At 46.8% G+C, this 25,749-nt stretch overlaps 18 non-coding genes across 18 annotated transcripts; all 18 read right to left on the bottom strand.

Annotated features, from left to right (window-relative positions):
* Window positions 1-8,526: 8,526 nt before the first annotated feature.
* On the bottom strand, window positions 8,527-8,628 carry TRNAR-UCU (transfer RNA arginine (anticodon UCU)). The gene is made up of 2 exons: window positions 8,592-8,628; window positions 8,527-8,562 (listed from the first exon to the last, which is right to left on the bottom strand). It is a non-coding gene; the product is annotated as a tRNA-Arg (tRNA).
* A 1,114-nt stretch (window positions 8,629-9,742) lies between these two features.
* On the bottom strand, window positions 9,743-9,849 carry TRNAK-UUU (transfer RNA lysine (anticodon UUU)). Its single transcript has 2 exons — window positions 9,813-9,849; window positions 9,743-9,778 (listed from the first exon to the last, which is right to left on the bottom strand). It is a non-coding gene; the product is annotated as a tRNA-Lys (tRNA).
* A 1,088-nt stretch (window positions 9,850-10,937) lies between these two features.
* Window positions 10,938-11,037, bottom strand: TRNAK-UUU (transfer RNA lysine (anticodon UUU)). The gene is made up of 2 exons: window positions 11,001-11,037; window positions 10,938-10,973 (listed from the first exon to the last, which is right to left on the bottom strand). It is a non-coding gene; the product is annotated as a tRNA-Lys (tRNA).
* A 1,123-nt stretch (window positions 11,038-12,160) lies between these two features.
* TRNAK-UUU (transfer RNA lysine (anticodon UUU)) lies at window positions 12,161-12,266 on the bottom strand. The gene is made up of 2 exons: window positions 12,230-12,266; window positions 12,161-12,196 (listed from the first exon to the last, which is right to left on the bottom strand). It is a non-coding gene; the product is annotated as a tRNA-Lys (tRNA).
* Window positions 12,267-12,788: 522 nt separating this feature from the next.
* On the bottom strand, window positions 12,789-12,888 carry TRNAK-UUU (transfer RNA lysine (anticodon UUU)). Its single transcript has 2 exons — window positions 12,852-12,888; window positions 12,789-12,824 (listed from the first exon to the last, which is right to left on the bottom strand). It is a non-coding gene; the product is annotated as a tRNA-Lys (tRNA).
* Window positions 12,889-13,295: 407 nt separating this feature from the next.
* On the bottom strand, window positions 13,296-13,397 carry TRNAR-UCU (transfer RNA arginine (anticodon UCU)). Its single transcript has 2 exons — window positions 13,361-13,397; window positions 13,296-13,331 (listed from the first exon to the last, which is right to left on the bottom strand). It is a non-coding gene; the product is annotated as a tRNA-Arg (tRNA).
* A 1,121-nt stretch (window positions 13,398-14,518) lies between these two features.
* TRNAK-UUU (transfer RNA lysine (anticodon UUU)) lies at window positions 14,519-14,620 on the bottom strand. The gene is made up of 2 exons: window positions 14,584-14,620; window positions 14,519-14,554 (listed from the first exon to the last, which is right to left on the bottom strand). It is a non-coding gene; the product is annotated as a tRNA-Lys (tRNA).
* Window positions 14,621-15,145: 525 nt separating this feature from the next.
* On the bottom strand, window positions 15,146-15,245 carry TRNAK-UUU (transfer RNA lysine (anticodon UUU)). Its single transcript has 2 exons — window positions 15,209-15,245; window positions 15,146-15,181 (listed from the first exon to the last, which is right to left on the bottom strand). It is a non-coding gene; the product is annotated as a tRNA-Lys (tRNA).
* Window positions 15,246-15,652: 407 nt separating this feature from the next.
* TRNAK-UUU (transfer RNA lysine (anticodon UUU)) lies at window positions 15,653-15,752 on the bottom strand. Its single transcript has 2 exons — window positions 15,716-15,752; window positions 15,653-15,688 (listed from the first exon to the last, which is right to left on the bottom strand). It is a non-coding gene; the product is annotated as a tRNA-Lys (tRNA).
* Window positions 15,753-16,841: 1,089 nt separating this feature from the next.
* Window positions 16,842-16,948, bottom strand: TRNAK-UUU (transfer RNA lysine (anticodon UUU)). Its single transcript has 2 exons — window positions 16,912-16,948; window positions 16,842-16,877 (listed from the first exon to the last, which is right to left on the bottom strand). It is a non-coding gene; the product is annotated as a tRNA-Lys (tRNA).
* A 522-nt stretch (window positions 16,949-17,470) lies between these two features.
* TRNAK-UUU (transfer RNA lysine (anticodon UUU)) lies at window positions 17,471-17,570 on the bottom strand. The gene is made up of 2 exons: window positions 17,534-17,570; window positions 17,471-17,506 (listed from the first exon to the last, which is right to left on the bottom strand). It is a non-coding gene; the product is annotated as a tRNA-Lys (tRNA).
* A 1,072-nt stretch (window positions 17,571-18,642) lies between these two features.
* On the bottom strand, window positions 18,643-18,748 carry TRNAK-UUU (transfer RNA lysine (anticodon UUU)). Its single transcript has 2 exons — window positions 18,712-18,748; window positions 18,643-18,678 (listed from the first exon to the last, which is right to left on the bottom strand). It is a non-coding gene; the product is annotated as a tRNA-Lys (tRNA).
* A 1,074-nt stretch (window positions 18,749-19,822) lies between these two features.
* Window positions 19,823-19,928, bottom strand: TRNAK-UUU (transfer RNA lysine (anticodon UUU)). Its single transcript has 2 exons — window positions 19,892-19,928; window positions 19,823-19,858 (listed from the first exon to the last, which is right to left on the bottom strand). It is a non-coding gene; the product is annotated as a tRNA-Lys (tRNA).
* A 1,074-nt stretch (window positions 19,929-21,002) lies between these two features.
* TRNAK-UUU (transfer RNA lysine (anticodon UUU)) lies at window positions 21,003-21,108 on the bottom strand. Its single transcript has 2 exons — window positions 21,072-21,108; window positions 21,003-21,038 (listed from the first exon to the last, which is right to left on the bottom strand). It is a non-coding gene; the product is annotated as a tRNA-Lys (tRNA).
* Window positions 21,109-21,516: 408 nt separating this feature from the next.
* Window positions 21,517-21,616, bottom strand: TRNAK-UUU (transfer RNA lysine (anticodon UUU)). Its single transcript has 2 exons — window positions 21,580-21,616; window positions 21,517-21,552 (listed from the first exon to the last, which is right to left on the bottom strand). It is a non-coding gene; the product is annotated as a tRNA-Lys (tRNA).
* A 521-nt stretch (window positions 21,617-22,137) lies between these two features.
* Window positions 22,138-22,239, bottom strand: TRNAR-UCU (transfer RNA arginine (anticodon UCU)). The gene is made up of 2 exons: window positions 22,203-22,239; window positions 22,138-22,173 (listed from the first exon to the last, which is right to left on the bottom strand). It is a non-coding gene; the product is annotated as a tRNA-Arg (tRNA).
* A 1,123-nt stretch (window positions 22,240-23,362) lies between these two features.
* Window positions 23,363-23,463, bottom strand: TRNAK-UUU (transfer RNA lysine (anticodon UUU)). The gene is made up of 2 exons: window positions 23,427-23,463; window positions 23,363-23,398 (listed from the first exon to the last, which is right to left on the bottom strand). It is a non-coding gene; the product is annotated as a tRNA-Lys (tRNA).
* Window positions 23,464-24,543: 1,080 nt separating this feature from the next.
* Window positions 24,544-24,641, bottom strand: TRNAL-UAA (transfer RNA leucine (anticodon UAA)). Its single transcript has 2 exons — window positions 24,605-24,641; window positions 24,544-24,579 (listed from the first exon to the last, which is right to left on the bottom strand). It is a non-coding gene; the product is annotated as a tRNA-Leu (tRNA).
* Window positions 24,642-25,749: the final 1,108 nt, after the last annotated feature.

Genomic DNA, 25,749 nt, shown 5'->3' with positions numbered 1-25,749 from the left:
AATCCCCGCATTGTCACCGCGTGAGCCTCATCGCACGGTGACCAGTCCCTCAGGTCTCACCAGCGGAATCTGAAGACCCCAGCCAGACCTCCACTCATCTCACTGAGACATCTCTCGAGTTAAAGCTTCTTTCGTGACTGCAGGGATTCCTCTTCTTGGTTCTTTCGGTAAAGTCACGTAGAAGGGAAGTAATAAAATAATAACATTTAACATAATAAAATAATTATAATAATAAAATAATAAAATTTTACATAATAAAATAATTATGTTAAATGATATTTTATTATTTCCATTCTACGTGACTTTACCGAAAGAACCAAGAAGATGAGACATCTCTGTTGTGGTGCAGGGTAGTTAACAGAGACCCCGGAGCAAGGAACGAAATGCTCGCCCCTTGTATAATATTCCTTCTCTGTGTAGTGGTGGTGTTGACGTGCGCCGACTGTGACAGTGATGGATCACGGGGCGGCGCGGGGTGCGGGGTTGGGCACGCGTTGTGGGCGTGGTGTGGACGCGCGCGCCGGGAGTGACAGATGACGGGGCGGCGCGGCGTGGGTGGTGAGGCACGATGAGATGTGGGAAAATAGGATCGTAGCCAGCGCCCAGCGATTGGTCGAATAAGTGGGTGCTCGCAGCGACGTCCGCAGGTGGGGTATAAAGGGGGACGCGCGAGAGCACTCGGGGAGAGTTACCCAGTTGAAGACCCGAAGACGGAGCTGAAGACCTAGTGCCCCGAGACCCCTAGTCCCGCCGTCCTTGTGGGGACCGGGGCCCTGTGTGGCTCGGAGGCGAGGCTGTGGGACCCGGGGTCCGACGCCCCCGTGGGTCGGGCTGGGGACCCACAGTCGAGACGGATACCCCGGGCAGGGAGTGTCCCGAGTAGCTCAGTGGCGTTAGTCGCCGAGTAGCTAAGTGGATGTTGGTCATCCGAGTAGCTCAGTGGCGTTAGTCGCCGAGTAGCTAAGTGGGTGTTTGTCACCCGAGATACTAAGTGGATGTTGGTCATCCGAGTAGCTCAGTGGGCGTTAGTCGCCAAGTAGCTAAGTGGGTGTTTGTCACCCGAGATACTAAGTGGGTGGTTGTCACCCGAGATACTAAGTGGGTGTTTGTCACCCGAGATACAAAGTAGGTGTTAGTCACCTGTGAACGAGTTTGATAAAATAAAGAGTGTGTTACCCGTGAAGTCGTCTCCCGCCGAGTTACTACATTACAACTGGCGTCAGAAGTAAACCTGTCTTCAAGAAGTATGGACACGAGGAAGACTACCCGTACCCACGAGCGAGGTCGGGACGACGACGGCGTACCGGGGACACCAACCTCGGGAGGAGAGGACGAGGAGTTGCCGCCGATGCAGCACTTCGCGGTGATGGCCGACGCTCCGCTTGCCTCCGACACCAGCCTCCAGGATGCGCACTCCCGGTTGGCGGAGTTGCTACTCGCCGCCGCCGCTGTCTTGGCCGACATCTCCGTTCCGGCGAGCGGAAAAACGGCTGCGGGGTTGGTGGAGGAAGCGACGTTGGAGGAATCCCGCCAAAAGGCGCTTCGCGCCAAAAGTCTGGAAGTTGCCGCCGTTTTTGGGGGGCCGCCACCGATTGGCGGGAAAGACGGACGCCACGTGGCCGGACACCTCCGCTCAGCGCAGCCCACGTCATCAGCGCGCGCCGGAGCTCTCCATTTTGCGCCTGACAACCGAGCCGACATTTTACACGACTACAGCGGAGCGCGGGAAAATCTCTCCGACGTCGACGACGATCGGGTCCTCCAGCAAAGATTGCCCGCGCTGTCGGCGTTCAAGGCGGATGGGGGCGACTGGGGAGCCTTCCAGCGAAGGTTCCTCGCTCATCAGGAGATGTCGGGGTGGTCCGACACCACTGCCCTGCGGGCGTTGCCAGCGATGCTTGACGACGAGGCGCTTGCAGCCTTCACATCTGCTGCAAGGTCGTCCCGCTCTACGCTCCAGGCCGCACTACACCTGATGGCGAAGGTGTTCGGGCCGCCCTCCACGTGTCGCCACCAGTTCTACGATCGGCGGAAGGTGGCTGGAGAAACGACGCTCGCCTATCGCACGGCACTACTCGCCTTGGCGGACGCAGCTTTTCCCCGCATGGATAAGGAGGGGAAGGACGCCATGGTGACGGAGCAGCTGCTGGCGTTGGCCCACGAGTTGGGGGTCCCCATCAATGTGGCGGACGAGATGGATATCTGCTCCCTGGCGATCGCCACGAGCATTCACGCGTACGAGGTCCTCAAACGCAAGCCGGGGGTCGTCTGCAAATGGGCGGGGAACGCGGCACTGGCCGCCACGATCGCCGAACCTCAGCCAGCTGCGGATCGGGAGCAGGCCTTCGCTGCATCGCGTCCGGGGGAGTGGAGAATGGGAGGTCGTTCGCCCACACGTTCTCCCCGCAAGCTGGAGCAACCGAAACCTACGACGTCCGTCGTCTGCTACAACTGCGGCCTTCGGGGTCACGTCGCAGCCGGGTGCCAGGCCCCGCGTCAGCGCGCCACAGGACCACGTCGGGACGACGACCAGGGCCACAAGTCATCCCAACAAAACCCGGCAAGTCGCGGCACCTCACACGTTCGGTCCACAAACACGGCACATTCGGGTCGCCGCTTGGCGGTGGGGGGTTCGCGGCTGGGTGCCGGGGGTTCATTTCGGCGAGGGGGGTCCGTACGCGGCCCGCAAGCAGTCGAGTGGTCCGAATTGGCCCACAGGATCGTGGCTGCGTCGGCCGGGTCGTCCGTGGTAACGGGGTTCATTGACGGGGTTGAGGTCCGGGTGCTTGTTGACACGGGTGCGTCGGCCACCATCATCTCGGACCTTATTTATAACATTCTTCCCGTCCAAAGTAGACCCCTTCTGCCAGTAGACGTGCCATTTTATGCGGCGAATGGGGGATCCCTGGGGATCATCGGCCAGATTCGGGCGACTATTTGCATTGGTGACATCAAATTGGCGGGCCCTATTTTTGTATCATCATCGCTGGCCGTTCCCTGTTTGCTAGGTACGGACTTTTTGTCCAAAATGCCCATCAAAATTCTTATAGATCAGGCCTGCATAGAGCTTCCGTCAGGTCGGCGGGTTGCGTTCTTGACGAGCCCTACCAAAATGCGCACGGTTTGTGCGACGGTGCAGGCGCTGGCAACTCACACTGTACGGGTGCCCCCGGGATCGCAAATGTTAGTACCCCTTCGGTTCAGGAAGCCACTCGAGGTGGGTGCGGAGGCACAGGGGGTGCTGTTGGGGCCGTCTAACAGAGCCAGAAGGGGCCTCGACTTAGCGGTTGCTCAAACCATGGTGAGGGGGGACAGTGAGCCGTTCGTGATGGTCCTGAATACGGGGTCGCGGCCAGCCGTAATTGCGCAGGGAACGGTGCTGGCTCACGCCGCGCCGCTACCCGTTGAGGAACGGCTCGTGGCTCAAGCAGATTTCACTGTCAAGTCGCATCCTCCAAGTGATGAGGGGACTGAGTGGTTGGACTCGTTGTGTGCCGGTTCTGCTAACTTGTCCGAGGTGCAATTGGGAGCATTGAGGGGTTTGCTACTCGAGTTTGCTGACGTGTTCAGCAAACATAAGTACGATATCGGCTGCACTGACCTGTTGCGCCACCACATAGCTACAGGGGACGCGGCCCCTATTCGTCAGAATCCCTTCCGGCTCAGCCCAGCCGAGAAGGAACATGTGCAATCGGCGGTTAATGATATGTTGGCGGCCGATATCATTTCGCCCTCTTCTAGTCCGTGGGGTGCTCCTATTGTCCTAGTAAAGAAACAGGACGGGTCCTTGCGGTTTTGTGTCGATTTCCGCCGCTTAAACAAAATCTCGATGGCGGATGCATATCCGCTCCCCAGGATGGATGAGTCGCTGGATGCCTTGGCGGGAGCACAGTTTTTTTCCACACTCGATCTGCTTTCTGGATTTTGGCAATTGCCACTCGATAACGAGTCTAAACCTAAAACTGCTTTCCGCACACCTGGTGGCCTATTTGAATTCAACCGTTTGCCCATGGGCTTACATTCCGCTCCCGCCACGTTCCAGAGACTCATGGAATTGGTTTTGTCGGGCCTCCAATGGGATACCTGTTTGATTTATCTCGACGATATCATCGTCTTTAGTCGGACTTTCGATGAGCACCTCCAGCGACTGAGAGCGGTGTTCCTCAGGATGCGTTCCGCTAAGCTTAAATTTAAACCGGCTAAATTTTTTCTGCTTCGGGAATCGGTCAGGTATTTGGGCCATATCGTGAGTCGTTCAGGGATCTCGACGGACCCTGCTAAGACGCATTGCGTCAGCTCATGGCCAACGCCAACCTCGGTCACGGAGGTTCGCAGTTTCATTGGTTTCGCCTCCTATTACCGTCGTTTTGTCAAGCAATTTGCCACCATAGCCAGGCCCCTGCACGCTTTGACGGCTAAGGGTGTGAGGTTTCACTGGGGGGCGGAAGAGGAGGCTGCGTTCTGCTCCCTTCGTGACGCCTTGGTGCAGGCTCCCCCCTTGTGTTACCCCGATTTCACACAACCGTTTTTGCTTGACACAGACGCCAGCAACACGGGTATCGGGGGGGTGCTCTCACAGGTGGTCGGGGGGGTTGAACGGGTGGTCGCCTACGGTAGTAGAGTTCTTTCCCCCGCCGAACAACGCTATTGCGTAACTCGTCGTGAATTGTTAGCGATTGTGTTTTTTACACAGCAATTCAGGCCGTATCTTTACGGCCGTCATTTTACGGTCCGTACGGACCATGCGGCTCTACAATACGCTATGCGCGTGGCACAGCCATCGGGCCAATTGTCCCGATGGTTGGAGGTCCTTCAAGACTACCAATTCACGACGATTTACCGCAAGGGATTGCGACACTCAAATGCGGACGCATTGTCGCGGTTGCCTCCGTGCACGGACTGCACATGTTTGTTGGGATCGGCGCGGTGCAAACCCCCGGTCGCCGGCACCCCGGGAGTTGCACTCGCCGCCACTGACACCCCGGGAGAGGACGCCCCCACGGGGAGGGATTCGCTGTTGTCGCTGCCCCTCATTGAGTGGGGCCGTCTCCAGATGTCCGACAGCTCCCTACTTACGCTACGTCGGAAAGTTGGCGCTCCCGAGGTAGGGGAGGCGCGGGTCGGTTCCTGGGTGTGCAGACAGGGCCTTTTGATGAAGTGGGACAACATGTCCCGGCGTCACGTGCTCGTTGTGCCTGTTGCTATGCGGGGTAGGGTTGTTCTGGCAGCTCATGAACGGCTCATGCATCTGGGTTTTCACAAAACGCTCGCCCTAATCCAGCGAGACTATTATTGGCCGGGGATGGGTAACGACGTGGCGAATATTCTTAAGGGATGCGTAGGGTGCGCCAAAAGGAAACCGCCACCATTGGCAGCTAATCCACCGCTTCAATCCATTCAGGTTTCGCGTATAAACGAATTGGTAGCGTTGGACATCTTGGGGCCCTTTCCGGCTACACCAAGGGGAAATAGGTTCCTGCTGGTTGGCGTGGAATACTTCACCCGATGGCCTATGGCATGGCCGCTCGCCAACCAGTCGGCTGCGGCGGTGGCGGACGCCTTTGTCCAGGGTTATGTTTTGGACAAGGGCGCCCCCGAACGCTTGCTGACGGATCAAGGAAAGAATTTTTCGAGCGTTTTGTTGCGCGAGGTGTGCGACCTGTTGGGTACAAAGAAAGTGCGTACTTCCCCCTACCACCCGCAGACTGACGGGATGGTTGAGCGTCTGAACAGGACGATTACGTCTATGTTGTGCCAACAGGTCTGCGACGATCAGGTTGATTGGGACTTACAGGTGCCGGGGGTACTCGCGGCCTATCGAATGGCCCCTCATGCGGCGACGGGGTTTTCCCCATTTTTTCTTATGTATGGGCGGGAGGCCGATCCGGCCATGGACGTCCAACTGGGGATTTCCCAGCCACGTGCAAAATCTAAATTGGCAGACCACATCAAATTTAATATCGCCAAATTGACTGAAGCGCGGGAGGCGGCGAGGTTGAATTCGCGGTCGCGGCAAATTGCGAACGAGAAATTGCATGAGCGGAGGGTGCATACGCATGATTGGAAACCAGGCGATAAGGCCTGGCTGCATTGTCCACATGCACCGTTGGCTACGTCCCCCAAGTTGTTGAGACCTTGGAGGGGACCGGTGGAAATTGTGCGGGTTGCACGACCCCAGAGTATACAGATTAAATGGGGGAAACGCCGTTGGTACGTGCACCCCTCCCGACTGAAGCCCTATGCGGCACCGTGTGACCCCGTTCTGTGCCGTGACGACCGGGCGTGTGATGTGACCGTCGACTCGGGGAGGGAGGTGTCGCAGGCTGATCCTCACGTGTCTCCACCTGACCCACCCCCAGGTGCCTTGGGCTTGACGGCTGCTGACCGTCGGGAGCCTGAACCCCGGGGCACGCACGGGTCCTCGATGCCTGGCCGATGTCTTCCTGAACCGCCGGCACCACCGGACGTTCAACCGCGTCTGGTGCCGTACGACGGACCGGCAAGGCGGACTCGGGCTAGGGCTCAACAATTTTCATGAAGACGTTTTTTCTCTACACCGAGCTCGCCCGGTGTTCCCCTCTGCCGGGGTAATGTCCCATTGTAGGGACGCTCGGAAAAAAGGGGACACTGCACGAGTCGAAAGAAAAAAAAAAAATTTTCCATTTATTTTCCTTTCTGCATACACATTGCTATTGTCACTCGCCGGTTTGTATATATTGTTCTATTGTCGCGGTGGCAGTGATTGATGGTTGCGGATGGTAGTGTTCGCGTCGTGTTGTGTTGTTACGTTAGTTGTTGTTCTTGTTGTTGTGTTGTGTTACGGGGCACACAGGGCGGTTTTGTATATTTTTATAGCAGCCGGGTCGGCTGCGAGCTATGTGGTAGGGGGTGATGTAGTGGTGGTGTTGACGTGCGCCGACTGTGACAGTGATGGATCACGGGGCGGCGCGGGGTGCGGGGTTGGGCACGCGTTGTGGGCGTGGTGTGGACGCGCGCGCCGGGAGTGACAGATGACGGGGCGGCGCGGCGTGGGTGGTGAGGCACGATGAGATGTGGGAAAATAGGATCGTAGCCAGCGCCCAGCGATTGGTCGAATAAGTGGGTGCTCGCAGCGACGTCCGCAGGTGGGGTATAAAGGGGGACGCGCGAGAGCACTCGGGGAGAGTTACCCAGTTGAAGACCCGAAGACGGAGCTGAAGACCTAGTGCCCCGAGACCCCTAGTCCCGCCGTCCTTGTGGGGACCGGGGCCCTGTGTGGCTCGGAGGCGAGGCTGTGGGACCCGGGGTCCGACGCCCCCGTGGGTCGGGCTGGGGACCCACAGTCGAGACGGATACCCCGGGCAGGGAGTGTCCCGAGTAGCTCAGTGGCGTTAGTCGCCGAGTAGCTAAGTGGGTGTTTGTCACCCGAGATACTAAGTGGATGTTGGTCATCCGAGTAGCTCAGTGGGCGTTAGTCGCCAAGTAGCTAAGTGGGTGTTTGTCACCCGAGATACTAAGTGGGTGGTTGTCACCCGAGATACTAAGTGGGTGTTTGTCACCCGAGATACAAAGTAGGTGTTAGTCACCTGTGAACGAGTTTGATAAAATAAAGAGTGTGTTACCCGTGAAGTCGTCTCCCGCCGAGTTACTACATTACATCTGCATCGCCTAGCTCCTGAGCACGATAGCTAGGCCACAGCAGCACCTCTCCTGTGTGTTTCACTTCAGCGTCTCAACACTCACACGGGAAGAGAAGGCAACTTGTTATTGCTGAGGCCGAGGAAAGTGAGCCGAGTGAGACCGTGAAACGCCTTGCCGGGAATGCTCGTCAGCTGGTTGTGAAGAGTGGACACTGATTTGCGTCTTCCTCGCTTTTGACCACGCACTGACCAGTAGAGACGAAGTAACACATGCGTTGATCGATTAAAATAGATTTGAATGTTCATAGTGCATGAAATTAATGGTGCACGTATTTGTTCAATCAAGTGACGACACATTTAAGAGAATAATATCATTCCAACAACTGATGAAACATCACGTCGAGTCAGGGACTTGAATTCTGGATCATCAGATGCCTATTGACATGAATCAAAATCCCTCTTCAAAATCTGATTATTTACCGATTGAGCTAACCAGGCTCTGAGTGGGTATCTTTCAATTAGTCTTCACAATTATAATGTTCACAAGAGTTGCTCTGAGTGAAGCATGTATTCATGTATGAATCTGATCAATATCCAGCGACCATATATATTATAGGTTCACGTAAACACAGATGTATAAGATGCACATTAGATTGATTTTACACCTTCACCACACGTTGGATGATGTATTATTTACATCAATATGATATATAGTCTGTCATAGATCCGATAGAGTCACAATAATGTCCAGGTAAAGAATGCATTGAGTATGCTACATTGCTGTTTTACTTACATTGTTCAAAATATGGCCATGGTTATTTTATATTCTACAGTGAATAGAGTCTACGGATTATCGTCCCGATTCATTGATGAGAATAATATCTTACCAACCAATAATAAAAAGGCACGCCCAGTCAGGGACTTGAACCCTGGACCCTCAGATGTCTTAGACATGAATCCACATTCATGTCTAAGACATCTGATGCTCTACCAACTGAGCTAACCGGGCTCTGAGTCAATATCATTAAATTATCCTTCATGAAAGCGAATGTCATTCCAAAAATAGGGGATCAAATAACAAATGAACGTGAGAGATATCACCTACCATATTTGGATGTCCATATACATGTTTCCATATTGTTCACAGTGCTTGCATTCAATGGTGCATGTACATGTTCATGAATTAGATTTTTACATGGTCATGATATATTTTATACATTTACACAAGTGCAGATTCTTTAGATGTTCAGACTACACACCTTCACAGCACTGCAGATGATATATGATGCACGTGTAGTGACATCGCGGATACCACAGTGGTGTGGGTGTAGTACCGGCCCTAGAGGGGCCCGGGTGAGCGCTGAATGATAGCACCACGCCTTGCGTGCAGTGCCGACCCTACAAGACAGGGTGTGTGGGTGCTGGCCGAAGGATGAGGTTTCTCGAGGCCATGGCACTCTACTTGACCCGGGAGGACACGTGACCAGTTAAGTCTGAAAAGGGGCCCCAGGAGGGGGCTGGTGGTGGTCACGTGATTGGGACCCAGATCCTTCCCCAGGATTCTGGAAGGTGGGCGTGGCCAAAGGCGGAGCCGGCCACGTCACAGAGAATATAAGCCGGGTCCCGAGAGGGACCGGGATTGTTGTTCATCCTGGAAGAAACCCTTCATCTACGATCTCCGTTCAACGAGTCTCCAACACGTGAACCCGGGTCGAAGCCGTTGGTCCGGTCCGTAGTAGCAGTTACGTAGTGACTAGTAGTGTAGTTAGCCTGGTGGTCACTACCTTAGGTTGTTATTCTGTTAAGGGGACAGCTACCTCGTGTGTTGGAACTGATTAAATGTGTTGCCTCTACGTCTGCGACTCAGTTGAACCCATTATACTTGTAAACATACATTATATAGATCCAATTTAGTCTGTATTAGATCAGGTCTGTGTAAATATATATTACGTGAAGGGACAAATACGGAAATTAGGAATATTGTAAGTTTGGTAATGTCGTGATTTACATTCTCGAAAAACATGGCCTTCACTATTTTCTTATATCCTGTATTTTGAATCGATCGAATCATGTGTCAACACATTGAAAAGGATATTATCATTCCAACAACTGATAAAACATCACGCCCAGTCAGGGACTTGAACCCTGGACCCTCAGATGTCTTAGACATGAATCCACAATCACTTTCCTCTATAAAAGTTTGATGCTCTACCGACTGAGCTAACCAGGCTCTGAGTGACTATCATTAAATTATCCTTCATGAAAGTGAATGTCATTCCAAAAATGGGGGATCAAATTACAAATGAAGGCGAGACATAGCACCTACCACATTCGGTTCTCCATATAAATGTTTCCATAATGTTCACAGTGCTTGCATTCAATGGTGAATGTACATGTTTATGAATTTGATTTACATATGGCCACGAAATATTTTACAGATTTACACAAGTGCACATTCTATGGATGTACAGACTCTACACCTTCACAGCACTGTAGATGATATATGATGCATGTAAACATACATTCTATAGATCCTGAGTTTGTAGTAGATTAGATCTCTGTAAATATATATAACATGGAGAGACAAATACGTAAACGAGAAATATTGAAAGTTTAGTAATTATGTGATTTATATTCTCCAAAAACATACCTTTTACAATTTTCTTATATCCTGTATTTTGAGTCGATCGAATCAAGTAACGAAACATTTAAGATAATAATATCATTGCAACCAGTGGCGGCTCCTGCAAAATCTCTCAGGGGGGGCAAATGTCTGGATGATTGATAAGGTCCACCCATGCAATGAATAATTTAACAGCTTAAGCATGTAAAGGCAACTTCACTTCTTTAATATTAATGAAAAATAAAGTGACTCTTACAATACATCTTGTTTGTTTATATACTCACTATTAAAACAAACCACTCAAGTTTATTTTATTAAAGATTCCACTAGGTGGCGATAAATTATATTGTTGGATGAAACGTGCTTACGTATCATGACGTTAGCACGTATGATGACGTAAGCACGTTAGTGCATGCCCTCCCGGAAGCCATAGAGAATGCATTGCAGCGCCCCGTTCGAAAAAAAACATCTTTGAATGTAAGTCTATGGGAACACTCGTGGTGATTCTCAGCTGGAGTGAAATCGCCCAAAAAGAGGCGGTACTCCACAGAACGTGACATGACGCTGATTGGACTATATCCAGAGGCTGACAGTGACGGCTAGCGTGACTCTGTGGTTGAATGACATTGGTGGTGCGTCGCCCAATCGCCCTAATGAAGAAACCGCCCCTGATTGCAACAACAGATAAAACATCACGCCCAGTCAGGGATTTGAACCCTGGACCCTCAGATGTCTTCGACATGAATTCACATTCCTCTTAAAAGTCTGATGCTCTACCGACTGAGCTAACCGGGCTCTGTGTGAGCACCATTCAATTAGTCTTCATGAAAGTGAATGCCATTCAAAAAATGGGGATCAAATAACAAATGAACGTGAGAGATATCACCTGCCATATTCATATATCCATATATATGTTTCCATATTGTTCACAATGCTTGCATTCAATGGTGCATGTACATGTTCATGAATTAGATTTATTCATGGCCATGATATATTTAATAGATTTACACAAGTGCAGATTCTATAGATGTTCAGACTAGACACCATCACAGCACTGCAGATGATATATGATGCACGTGTAGTGACATCGCGGACACCACAGTGGTGTGGGTGTAGTACCGGCCCTAGAAGGGCCCGGGTGAGCGCTGAATGATAGAGCCAGATGACACCACGCCTTGCGTGCAGTGCCGACCCTACAAGACAGGGTGTGTGGGTGCTGGCCGAAGGATGAGGTTTCTCGAGGCCATGGCACTCTACTTGACCCGGGAGGACACGTGAACAGTTAAGTCTGCAAAGGGGCCCCAGGAGGGGGCTGGGGGTGGTCACGTGATTGGGACCCAGATCCCTCCCCAGGATTCTGGAAGGTGGGCGTGACCAAAGGTGGAGCCGGCCACGTCACGGAGAATATAAGCCGGGTCCCGAGAGGGACCGGGATTGTTGTTCATCCTGGAAGAACCCCGTCATCTACGATCTCCGTTCAATGAGTCTCGAACACGTGAACCCGGGTCGAAGCCGTTGGTCCGGTCCGTAGTAGCAGTTACGTAGTGACTAGTAGTGTCGTTAGCCTGGTGGTCACCACCTTAGGTTGTTATTCTGTTAAGGGGACAGCTACCTCGTGTGTTGGAACTGATTAAATGTGTTGCCTCTACGTCTGCGACTCAGTTGAACCCATTAAACTTGTAAACATACATTATATAGATCCAATTTAGTCTGTATTAGATCAGGTCTGTGTAAATATATATTACGTGAAGGGACAAATACGGAAATTAGGAATATTGTAAGTTTGGTAATGTCGTGATTTATATTCTCGAAAAACATGGCTTTCACTAATTTCTTATATCCTGTATTTAGAGTTTATCGAATAATGTGACGACAAATTTAAAAGGATATTATCATTCCAACAACTGATAAAACATCACGCCCAGTCAGGGACTTGAACCCTGGACCCTCAGATATCAATGACATGAATCCACATTCAATTTCCTTTTAAAAGACTGATCCTCTACCGACTGAGCTAACCGGGCTCTGAGTGACTATCATTAAATTATCCTTCATGAAAGGGAATGTCATTCCAAAAATGGGGGATCAAATTACAAATGAACTTGAGAGATAGCACCTACCACATTCGTTTCTCCAAATAAATGTTTCCATAATGTTCACAGTGCTTGCATTCAATTGTGTATGTACATGTGTATGAATTTGATTTTATATATGGCCACGATATAGTTTATAGATTTACACAAGTGCACATTCTATGGATGTACAGACTCTGCACCTTCACATCACTGCAGATGATATATGATGCATGTAAACATACTTTCTATAGATCCTATTGAGTCTGTAGTAAATCAGATCTCTGTAAATATATATAACACGGAGAGACAAATACGGAAACGAGAAACATTGTAAGTTTCGTAATTTTGTGATTTATATTCTCCAAAAACATACCTTTCACTATTTTCTTATATCCTGTTTTTAGAGTTGATCGAATCAAGTGACGACACATTTAAGAGAATAATATCATTCCAACAAGTGATAAAACATCACGCCCAGTCAGGGACTTGAACCCTGGACCCTCAGATATCAGTGACATGAATCCAAATGCCTCTTAAAAGTCTGATGCTCTACCAACTGAGCTAAACGGGCTCTGCGTGAGGCTCATTCAATTAGTCTTCATGACTATAATGCTCACAGGAGTTGCTCTGAGTGAAACATGTATTCATGTTTGAATCTATTTCATATCCAGCGACCATGTATATTATAGGTTCATCGACATACAGATTTATAAATGCAAATAGGATTGGTTTGACACCTTCACCACACTTTGGATTATGTATTATTTACATCTATATGATATATAGTCTGTGATAGATCCGATAGAGTCACGATAATTTCTAGGTAAAGAATGCATTGAATATTCTACATTTCTGAGCGACTTATATTGTCAAAATATGCCCATGGTTATGTTATATTCTCCAGTGATTAGAGTCTATGGATCATCGTCCCGATTCATTGACGAGAATAATATCTTACCAACCAATAATAAAACGTCACGCCCAGTCAGGGACTTGAACCCTGGACCCTCAGATGTCTTAGACATGAATCCACATTCATGTCTAAGACATCTGATGCTCTACCGACTGAGCTAACCGGGCTCTGAGTGACTATCATTAAATTATCCTTCATGAAAGTGAATATCATTCCAAAAATGGGAAATCAAATAACAAATGAAAGTGAGAGATATCACCTACCATATTCGTATATCCATATACATGTTTTCATATTGTTCACAATGCTTGCATTCAATGGTGCATGTACATTTTCATGAATTAGATTTATACATGGCTACGATATTTAATAGATTTACACAAATGCAGATTCTATAGATGTTCAGACTAGACACCTTCACAGCACTGCATATGATATATGATGCACGTGTCGTGACATCGCGGATACCACAGTGGTGTGGGTGTAGTACCGGCCCTAGAGGGGCCCGGTGAGCGCTGAATGATAGCGCCAGATGGCACCACGACTTGCGTGCAGTGCCGACCCTACAAGACAGAGTGTGTGGGTGCCGGACGAAGGATGAGGTTACTCGAGGCCATGGCACTCCACTTGACCCGGGTGGACACGTGACCAGTTAAGTCTGCAAAGGGGCCCCAGGAGGGGGCTGGGGGTGGTCACGCGATTGGGACCCAGATCCTTCCCCAGGATTCTGGAAGGTGGGCTTGGCCAAGGGCGGAGCCGGCCACGTCACAGAGAATATAAGCTGGGTCCCGAGAAGGGCCGGGATTGTTGTTCATCCTGGAAGAACCCCGTCATCTACGATCTCCGTTCAATGAGTCTCCAACACGTGAACCCAGGTCGAAGCCGTTGGTCCGGTCCGTAGTAGCAGTTACGTAGTGACTAGTAGTGTAGTTAGCCTGGTGGTCACCACCTTAGGTTGTTATTATGTTAAGGGGAAAGCTACCTCGTGTGTTGGAACTGATTAAATGTGTTGCCTCTACGTCTGCGACTCAGTTGAACCCATTATACTTGTAAACATACATTATATAGATCCAATTTAGTCTGTATTAGATCAGGTCTGTGTAAATATATATTACGTGAAGGGACAAATACGGAAATTAGGAATATTGTAAGTTTAGTAATGTCGTGATTTATATTCTCGAAAAACATGGCTTTCACTATTTTCTTATATCTTGTATTTAGAGTCGATCGAATCATGTGTCGACACATTTAAAAGGATATTATCATTCCAACAACTGATAAAACATGGCGCCCAGTCAGGGACTTGAACCCTGGACCCTCAGATGTCTATTGACATGAAGTCACTTTCACTCTTAAAAGTCTGATGCTCTACCGACTGAGCTAACCAGGCTCTGAGTGACTATCATTAAATTATCCTTCGTGAAAGTGAATCTCATTTCAAAAATGGGGGATCAAATTACAAATGAACGTGAGAGATAGCACCTACCACATTCGATTCTCCATATAAATGTTTCCATAATGTTCATAGTGCGCGCATTCATTGGTGTATGTACATGTTTACGAATTTGATTTACATATGGCCAAGAAAAATATTTTATAGATTTACACAAGTGCAGATTCTATGGATGTACAGACTCTGCACCTTCACATCACTGTAGATGATATATGATGCATGTAAACATACTTTCTATAGATCCGATTGAGTCTGTAGTAGATCAAATCTCTGTAAATATATATATAACACGGAGAGACAAATACGGAAACGAGAAATATTGTAAGTTTAGTAATTTTGTAATTTATATTCTCGAAAAACATACCTTTTACTAATTTCTGATATCCTGTTTTTAGAGTCGATCGAATCAAGTGACGACACATTTAAGAGAATAATATCATTTCAACAAGTGATAAAACATCACGCCCAATCAGGGACTTGAACCCTGGACCCTCAGATATCAGTGACATGAATCCAAATGCCTCTTAAAAGTCGGATGCTTTACCGACTGAGCTAACCGGGCTCTGAGTGCGGATCATTCAATTAGTCTTCATGACTATAATGCTCACAGGAGTTGCTCTGAGATAAACATGTATTCATGTTTGAATCTGTTTCATATCCAGCGACCATGTATATTATAGGTTCATCTACATACAGATTTATAAATGCAAATTGGATTGGTTTGACACCGTCACCACACTTTGGATTATGTATTATTTACAAATATATGATATATAGTCTGTGATAGATCCGATAGAATCACGTTAATTTCTAGGTAAAGAATGCATTGAGTATTCTACATTTCTGAGCGACTTATATTGTCCAAATATGCCCATGGTTATTTTATATTCTCCAGTGATTAGAGTCTATGGATTATCGTCCCGATTCATTGACGAAAATAATATCTTACCAACCAATAATAAAACGTCACGCCCAGTCAGGGACTCGAACCCTGGACCCTCATATAATTTGGACAGGAATTCACATTCCTCTTAAAAGGCTGATGCTCTACCGACTGAGCTAACCAGGCTCTGTGTCAATATCATTAAATTATCCTTCATGAAAGTGAATGTCATTCCAAAAATGGGAAATCAAATAACAGTTGAAAGTGAGAGATATCACCTACCATATTCATATGTCCATATACATGTTTCCATATTGTTCACAGTGCTTGCATGTACATGTTCATGAATTAGATTTATACATGGCCACGATATATTTAATAGATTTACACAAGTGCACATTCTTTGGATGTTCAGACTATACACCTTCACAGCACTGCAGTTGATATATGATGCACGTGTAGTGACATACCACCGTGGTGTGGGTGTACTACCGGCCCTAGAGGGGCCCGGTGAACGCTGAATGATAGCGCCAGATGGCACTACGCCTTGTGTGCAGTGCCGACCCTACAAGACAGGGTGTGTGGGTGCCGGCCGAAGGATGAGGTTACTCGAGGCCATGGACACGTGACCAGTTAAGTCTGCAAAGGGGCCCCAGGAGGGGGCTGGTCACGTGATTTGGACCCAAATCCTTCCCCAGGATTCTGGAAGGTCGGCGTGGCCAAAGGCGGAGCCGGCCAAAGCGGAGCCGGCCACGTCACGGAGAATATAAGCCGGGTCCCGAGAGGGGCCGGGATTGTTGTTCATCCTGGAATAACCCCGTCATCTACGATCTCCGTTCAATGAGTCTCCAACACGTGAACCCGGGTCGAAGCCGTTGGTCCGGTCCTTAGTAGCAGTTACGTAGTGACTAGTGTAGTTAGCCTGGTGGTCACCACCTTAGGTTGTTATTCTGTTAAGGGGAAAGCTACCTCGTGTGTTGGAACTGAATACATGTTTTGCCTTTACATCTGCGACTAAGATGAACCCATTATACTTGTAAACATACATTATATAGATCCAATTTATTCTGTATTAGATCAGGTCTGTGTAAATATATATTACGTGAAGGGACAAATACGGAAATTAGGAATATTGTAAGTTTAGTAATGTCGTGATTTATATTCTCGAAAAACATTGCTTTCACTATTTTCTTATATCCTGTATTTAGAGTTTATCGAATCATGTGACGACAAATTTAAAAGGATATTATCATTCCAACAACTGATAAAACATCACGCCCAGTCAGGGACTTGAACCCTGGACCCTCAGATATGAATGACATGAATACCACATTCAATTTCCTCTTAAAAGTCTGATGCTCTAGCAACTGAGCTAACTAGGCTCTGAGTGACTATCATTAAGTTATCCTTCATGAAAGTGAATGTCATTCCAAAAATGGGGGATCAAATTACAAATGAACGTGAGAGATAGCACCGACCACATTCGATTCTCCAAAAATGTTTTTCCATAATGTTCACAGTGCTTGCATTCAATTGTGCATGTATATGTGTATGAATTTGATTTTATATATGGCCACGATATAGTTTATAGATTTACACAAGTGCACATTCTATGGATGTACAGACTTTGCACCTTCACATCACTGCAGATGAAATATGATGCATGTAAACATACTTTATATAGATCCTCTTGAGTCTGTAGTAGATCAGATCTCTGTAAATATATATAACACGGAGAGACAAATACGGAAACGAGAAATATTGTAAGTTTAGTAATTTTGTGATTTATATTCTCCAAAAACATACCTTTCACTATTTTCTTATATCCTGTTTTTAGAGTTGATCGAATCAAGTGACGGCACATTTAAGAGAATAATATCATTCCAACTAGTGATAAAACATCACGCCCAGTCAGGGACTTGAACCCTGGACCCTCAGATATCAGTGACATGAATCCAAATGCCTCTTAAAAGTCTGATGCTCTACCAACTGAGCTAACCGGGCTCTGTGTCAACATCATTAAATTATCCTTCATGAAAGTGAATGTCATTCCAAAAATGGGAAATCAAATAACAGTTGAAAGTGAGAGATATCACCTACCATATTCATATGTCCATATACATGTTTCCATATTGTTCACAGTGCTTGCATGTACATGTTCATGAATTAGATTTATACATGGCCACGATATATTTAATAGATTTACACAAGTGCACATTCTTTGGATGTTCAGACTATACACCTTCACAGCACTGCAGATGATATATGATGCACGTGTAGTGACATACCACCGTGGTGTGGGTGTACTACCGGCCCTAGAGTGGCCCGGTGAACGCTGAATGATAGCGCCAGATGGCACTACGCCTTGTGTGCAGTGCCGACCCTACAAGACAGGGTGTGTGGGTGCCGGCCGAAGGATGAGGTTACTCGAGGCCATGGACACGTGACCAGTTAAGTCTGCAAAGGGGCCCCAGGAGGGGGCTGGTCACGTGATTTGGACCCAGATCCTTCCCCAGGATTCTGGAAGGTGGGCGTGGCCAAAGGCGGAGCCGGCCACGTCACAGAGAATATAAGCCAGGTCCCGAGATGGGCCGGGATTGTTGTTCATCCTGGAAGAACTCCCTCATCTACGATCTCCGTTCAATGAGTCTCCAACACGTGAACCCGGGTCGAAGCCGTTGGTCCGGTCCGTAGTAGCAGTTACGTAGTGACTAGTGTAGTTAGCCTGGTGGTCACCACCTTAGGTTGTTATTCTGTTAAGGGGAAAGCTACGTCGTGTGTTGGAACTGAATAAATGTGTTGCCTCTACGTCTGCGACTCAGATGAACCCATTATACTTGTAAACATACATTATAGATACAATTTAGTCTGTATTAGATCAGGTCTGTGTAAATATATATTACGTGAAGGGACAAATACGGAAATTAGGAATATTGTAAGTTTAGTAATGTCGTGATTCATATTCTCGAAAAACATGGCTTTCACTAATTTCTTATATCCTGTATTTAGAGTTTATCGAATCATGTGACGACAAATTTAAAAGGATATTATCATTCCAACAACTGATAAAACATCACGCCCAGTCAGGGACTTGAACCCTGGACCCTCAGATATCAATGACATGAATCCACATTCAATTTCCTCTTAAAAGTCTGATGCTCTACCGACTGAGCTAACCAGGCTCTGTGTCAAGATCATTAAATTATCCTTCATGAAAGTGAATGTCATTCCAAAAATGGGAAATCAAATAACAGTTGAAAGTGAGAGATATCACCTACCATATTCATATGTCCATATACATGTTTCCATATTGTTCACAGTGCTTGCATGTACATGTTCATGAATTAGATTTATACATGGCCACGATATATTTAATAGATTTACACAAGTGCACATTCTTTGGATGTTCAGACTATACACCTTCACAGCACTGCAGATGATATATTATGCACGTGTAGTGACATACCACCGTGGTGTGGGTGTAGTACCGGCCCTAGAGGGGCCCGGTGAATGCTGAATGATAGCGCCAGATGGCACTACGCCTTGCGTGCAGTGCCGACCCTACAAGACAGGGTGTGTGGGTGCCGGCCGAAGGATGAGGTTACTCGAGGCCATGGACACGTGACCAGTTAAGTCTGCAAAGGGTCCCCAGGAGGGGGCTGGTCACGTGATTTGGACCCAGATGCTTCCCCAGGATTCTGGAAGGTGGGCGTGGCCAAAGGCGGAGCCGGCCACGTCACAGAGAATATAAGCCGGGTCCCGAGAGGGGCCGCGATTGTTGTTCATCCTGGAAGAACCCCGTCATCTACGACATCCGTTCAATGAGTCTCCAACACGTGAACCCGGGTCGAAGCCGTTGGTTCGGTCCGTAGTAGCAGTTACGTAGTGACTAGTGTAGTTAGCCTGGTGGTAACCACCTTAGGTTGTTATTCTGTTAAGGGGAAAGCTACGTCGTGTGTTGGAACTGAATAAATGTGTTGCCTCTACGTCTGCGACTCAGATGAACCCATTATACTTGTAAACATACATTATATAGATCCAATTTAGTCTGTATTAGATCAGGTCTGTGTAAATATATATTACGTGAAGGGACAAATACGGAAATTAGGAATATTGTAAGTTTAGTAATGTCGTGATTTATATTCTTGAAAAACATGGCTTTCACTAATTTCTTATATCCTGTATTTAGAGTTTATCGAATCACGTGACGACAAATTTAAAAGGATATTATCATTCCAACAACTGATAAAACATCGCGCCCAGTCAGGGACTTGAACCCTGGCCCCTCAGCTATCAATGACATGAATCCACATTCAATTTCCTCTTAAAAGTCTGATGCTCTACCGACTGAGCGAACCAGGCTCTGTGTCAAGATCATTAAATTATCCTTCATGAAAGTGAATGTCATTCCAAAAATGGGAAATCAAATAACAGTTGAAAGTGAGAGATATCACCTACCATATTCATATGTCCATATACATGTTTCCATATTGTTCACAGTGCTTGCATGTACATGTTCATGAATTCGATTTATACATGGCCACGATATATTTAATAGATTTACACAAGTGCACATTCTTTGGATGTTCAGACTATACACCTTCACAGCACTGCAGATGATATTTGATGCACGTGTAGTGACATACCACCGTGGTGTGGGTGTAGTACCGGCCCTAGAGGGGCCCGGTGAATGCTGAATGATAGCGCCAGATGGCACTACGCCTTGCGTGCAGTGCCGACCCTACAAGACAGGGTGTGTGGGTGCCGGCCGAAGGATGAGGTTACTCGAGGCCATGGACACGTGACCAGTTAAGTCTGCAAAGAGTCCCCAGGAGGGGGCTGGTCACGTGATTTGGACCCAGATGCTTCCCCAGGATTCTGGAAGGTGGGCGTGGGCAAAGGCGGAGCCGGCCACGTCACAGAGAATATAAGCCGGGTCCCGAGAGGGGCCGCGATTGTTGTTCATCCTGGAAGAACCCCGTCATCTACGACATCCGTTCAATGAGTCTCCAACACGTGAACCCGGGTCGAAGCCGTTGGTTCGGTCCGTAGTAGCAGTTACGTAGTGACTAGTGTAGTTAGCCTGGTGGTAACCACCTTAGGTTGTTATTCTGTTAAGGGGAAAGCTACGTCGTGTGTTGGAACTGAATAAATGTGTTGCCTCTACGTCTGCGACTCAGATGAACCCATTATACTTGTAAACATACATTATATAGATCCAATTTAGTCTGTATTAGATCAGGTCTGTGTAAATATATATTACGTGAAGGGACAAATACGGAAATTAGGAATATTGTAAGTTTAGTAATGTCGTGATTTATATTCTTGAAAAACATGGCTTTCACTAATTTCTTATATCCTGTATTTAGAGTTTATCGAATCACGTGACGACAAATTTAAAAGGATATTATCATTCCAACAACTGATAAAACATCGCGCCCAGTCAGGGACTTGAACCCTGGCCCCTCAGATATCAATGACATGAATCCACATTCAATTTCCTCTTAAAAGTCTGATGCTCTACCGACTGAGCTAACCGGGCTCTGTGTGCAGATCATTCAATTAGTCTTCATGACTAAAATGCTCACAGGAGTTGCTCTGAGATAAACATGTATTCATGTTTGAATCTGTTTCATATCCAGCGACCATGTATATTATAGGTTCATCGACATACAGATTTATAAATGCAAATAGGATTGGTTTGACACCTTCACCACACTTTGGATTATGTATTATTTACATCTATATGATATATAGTCTGTGATAGATCCGATAGAGTCACGATAATTTCTAGGTAAAGAATGCATTGAGTATTCTACATTTCTGAGCGACTTAAATCGTCCAAAATATGCCCATGGTTATTTTATATTCTCCAGTGATTAGAGTCTATGGATTATCGTCCAGATTCATTGACGAGAATAATATCTTACCAACCAATAATAAAACGGCACGCCCAGTCAGGGACTTGAACCCTGGACCCTCAGATGTCTTGGACATGAATTCACAGTCCTCTTAAAAGTCTGATGCTCTACCAACTGAGCTAACTGGGCTCTGAGTGCCGATCATTACATTATCCTTCATGAAAGTGAATGTCATTCCAAAAATGGGGGATCAAATTACGAATTAACGTGAGAGATAGCACCTACCACATTCGTTTCTCCAAAAATGTTTTTCCATAATGTTCACAGTGCTTGCATTTAATTGTGCATGTATATGTTTATGAATTTGATTTATATATGGCCACGATATATTTTATGGATTTACACAAGTGCACATTCTATGGATGTACAGGCTCTACTCCTTCACAGCACTGTAGATGATATATGATGCATGTAAACATACTTTCTATAGATCCTAATGAGTCTGTAGTAGATCAGATCTCTGTAAATATATATAACACGGAGAGACAAATACGGAAACGAGAAATATTGTAAGTTTAGTAATTTTGTGATTTATATTCTCCAAAAACATACCTTTCACTATTTTCTTATATCCTGTATTTTGAGTCGATCGAATCAAGTGACGACACATTTAAGAGAATAATATCATTCCAACAAGTGATAAAACATCACGCCCAGTCAGGGACTTGAACCCTGGGCCTTCAGATGTCTTAGACATGAATCCACATTCATGTCTTAGACATCTGATGCTCTACCGACTGAGCTAACCGGGCTCTGAGTCAATATCATTAAATTATCCTTCATGAAAGCGAATGCCATTCCAAAAATAGGGGATAAAATAACAAATGAAAGTGAGAGATATCACCGACCATATTCGTATGTCCATAAAAATGTTTCCATATTGTTCACAGTGCTTGCATTCAATGGTGCATATACATGTTTATGAATTAGATTTTTACATGGCCACGATATTTTTTATACATTTACACAAGTGCAGATTCTATAGATGTTCAGACTAGACACCTTCACAGCACTGCAGATGATATATGATGCACGTGTAGTGACATCGCGGATACCACAGTGGTGTGGGTGTAGTACCGGCCCTAGAGGGGCCCGGTGAGCGCTGAATGATAGCGCCAGATGGCACCACGACTTGCGTGCAGTGCCGACCCTACAAGACAGGGTGTGTGGGTGCCGGACGAAGGATGAGGTTACTCGAGGCCATGGCACTCCACTTGACCCGGGTGGACACGTGACCAGTTAAGTCTGCAAAGGGGCCCCAGGAGGGGGCTGGGGGTGGTCACGCGATTGGGACCCAGATCCTTCCCCAGGATTCTGGAAGGTGGGCGTGGCCAAGGGCGGAGCCGGCCACGTCACAGAGAATATAAGCTGGGTCCCGAGAAGGGCCGGGATTGTTGTTCATCCTGGAAGAACCCCGTCATCTACGATCTCCGTTCAATGAGTCTCCAACACGTGAACCCAGGTCGAAGCCGTTGGTCCGGTCCGTAGTAGCAGTTACGTAGTGACTAGTAGTGGAGTTAGCCTGGTGGTCACCACCTTAGGTTGTTATTATGTTAAGGGGAAAGCTACCTCGTGTGTTGGAATTGATTAAATGTGTTGCCTCTACGTCTGCGACTCAGTTGAACCCATTATACTTGTAAACATACATTATATAGATCCTATTCAGTCTGTATTAGATCAGGTCTGTGTAAATATATATTACGTGAAGGGACATATACGGAAATGAGGAATATTGTAAGTTTAGTAATGTCGTGATTTATATTCTCGAAAAACATGGCTTTCACTATTTTCTTATATCTTGTATTTAGAGTCGATCGAATCAAGTGACGACACATTTAAAAGGATATTATCATTCCAACAACTGATAAAAAATCGCGCCCAGTCAGGGACTTGAACCCTGGACCCTCAGATGTCTATTGACATGAAGTCACTTTCCTCTTAAAAGTCTGATGCTCTACCAACTGAGCTAACCAGGCTCTGAGTGACTATCATTAAATTATCCTTCATGAAAGTGAATGTCATTCCAAAAATGGGAAATCAAATAACAGTTGAAAGTGAGAGATATCACCTACCATATTCATATGTCCATATACATGTTTCCATATTGTTTACAGTGCTTGCATGTACATGTTCATGAATTAGATTCATACATAGCCACGATATATTTAATAGATTTACACAAGTGCACATTCTTTGGATGTTCAGACTATACACCTTCACAGCACTGCAGATGATATATGATGCACGTGTAGTGACATACCACCGTGGTGTGGGTGTAGTACCGGCCCTAGAGGGGCCCGGTGAACGCTGAATGATAGCGCCAGATAGCACTACGCCTTGTGTGCAGTGCCGACCCTACAAGACAGGGTGTGTGGGTGCCGGCCGAAGTATGAGGTTACTCGAGGCCATGGACACGTGACCAGTTAAGTCTGCAAAGGGGCCCCAGGAGGGGGCTGGTCACGTGATTTGAACCCAGATTCTTCACCAGGATTCTGGAAGGTGGGCGTGGCCAAAGGCGGAGCCGGCCACGTCACAGAGAATATAAGCCGGGTCCCGAGAGGTGCCGGGATTGTTGTTCATCCTGGAAGAACCCCATCATCTACGATCTCCGTTCAATGAGTCTCGAACACGTGAACCCGGGTCGAAGTCGTTGGTCCGGTCCGTAGTAGCAGTTACGTAGTGACTAGTGTAGTTAGCCTGGTGGTCACCACCTTAGGTTGTTATTCTGTTAAGGGGAAAGTTACCTCGTGTGTTGGAACTGAATAAATGTGTTGCCTCCACGTCTTCGTCTGCAACTCAGTTGAACCCATTATACTTGTAAACATACATTATATAGATCCTATTTAGTCTGTATTAGATCAGGTCTGTGTAAATATATATTACGTGAAGGGATAAATACGGAAATTAGGAATATTGTAAGTTTAGTAATGTCGTGATATATATTCTCGAAAAATATGCCTTTCACTATTTTCTTATAACCTGTAGTTAGAGTCGATCGAATCAAGTGACGACACATTTAAGAGAATCATGTCATTCCAACAAGTGACAAAACATCGCGCCCAGTCAGGGACTTGAACCCTGGACCCTCAGATGTCTGTGACATGATTCCAAATCCCTCTTAAGTCTGATGCTCTACCAACTGAGCTAACCAGGCTCTGTGTGAGTACCATTCAATTAGTCTTCATGACTACACTGCTCCCAGCACGTGCTTTTAGTGAAACGTATTCAGCTATAAATCCGATTCATATTTGGCGACGATATCTATTAATGAGTCATATAAATAAAAACTTGTAGACAAGCATAATTTTGTAGACTATAAGTATAACAAAATTGCTAAGGCTACAATATGCCTCATTTTAACATTGGTCCCTCAACTAATTTTTTGACAAAGACCTGATAGTGACTGTAGGATCTTTGACAGCTTCTTTAGGATCTGCACAATGTATGTTTATTGGAATTATACATACTCTGTAGTGGTATGAATGTGTATATCCTATCGCTTGTGCATCTAACGAATCTGCATTCTTTTGAATATATAACATATATAATAGCCAGATAAAATCATGCAGCACTAAATGCAAACACAGTGAGAATTAGAATATATTTTGTATTTATGAATCAATGAGCTACTTTACGTCTGCCGGTGAGTGCATCAGTCACAGACAAGACAGAGAGGGCATGTGGTTAAACCAGCTGACAAGCATCCCCGGCAAGGCGTTTCACAGCCTCACTCGGCTCACTTACCTGAGTTTATACGACAACAAGTTGACTTCCCTTCCCATGGGAGTGTTGAGAAGCTGAACAGGAGAGGTGCTGCAGTGGCCGAGCTGTCGAGTGGGCAGGCGGTGCAACTGCACCGAGGCCTATGGGTGTGAGGGACTCAGGAGCTAGGCCATGCCGAGAAGGATTATTATACAAGGGGCGAGAATTTGGTCCCTTGCCTTGTTAGCAACGTTGCACCACAGCAGAAGGTGGCTCAGTGAGATGAGTTGAACACCTGGCTGGGGTCCTGCTTTGTGGGTGGTGGGACCTCAAGGGAAGTGCGTCACTCATCTTGGCTCCGCATCTCAGAGTCACGGTCATTGATGATATCCGTGAAATATTGTGCACCTTGCACATCACGTGGTTTGTTTGTATAATCACTGCAACATGGTCATCATGAGCCTCTAAATTGGCGATGCAGCCGCAAGGATGAAACCCAGGATGGCAGCTCATTTCTGATGGCTTTGCCCCACCACAGCTCCCCTTGGTGCGCATTGCTG

Source organism: Lampetra planeri, chromosome 58, assembly GCF_965212315.1.
Source record: "Lampetra planeri chromosome 58, kcLamPlan1.2.h2, whole genome shotgun sequence".
Taxonomy (NCBI): domain Eukaryota; kingdom Metazoa; phylum Chordata; class Hyperoartia; order Petromyzontiformes; family Petromyzontidae; genus Lampetra; species Lampetra planeri.
The sequence above is the reverse complement of the archived record's forward strand: the minus strand, read 5'-3'. Positions and strand labels throughout refer to the sequence as shown.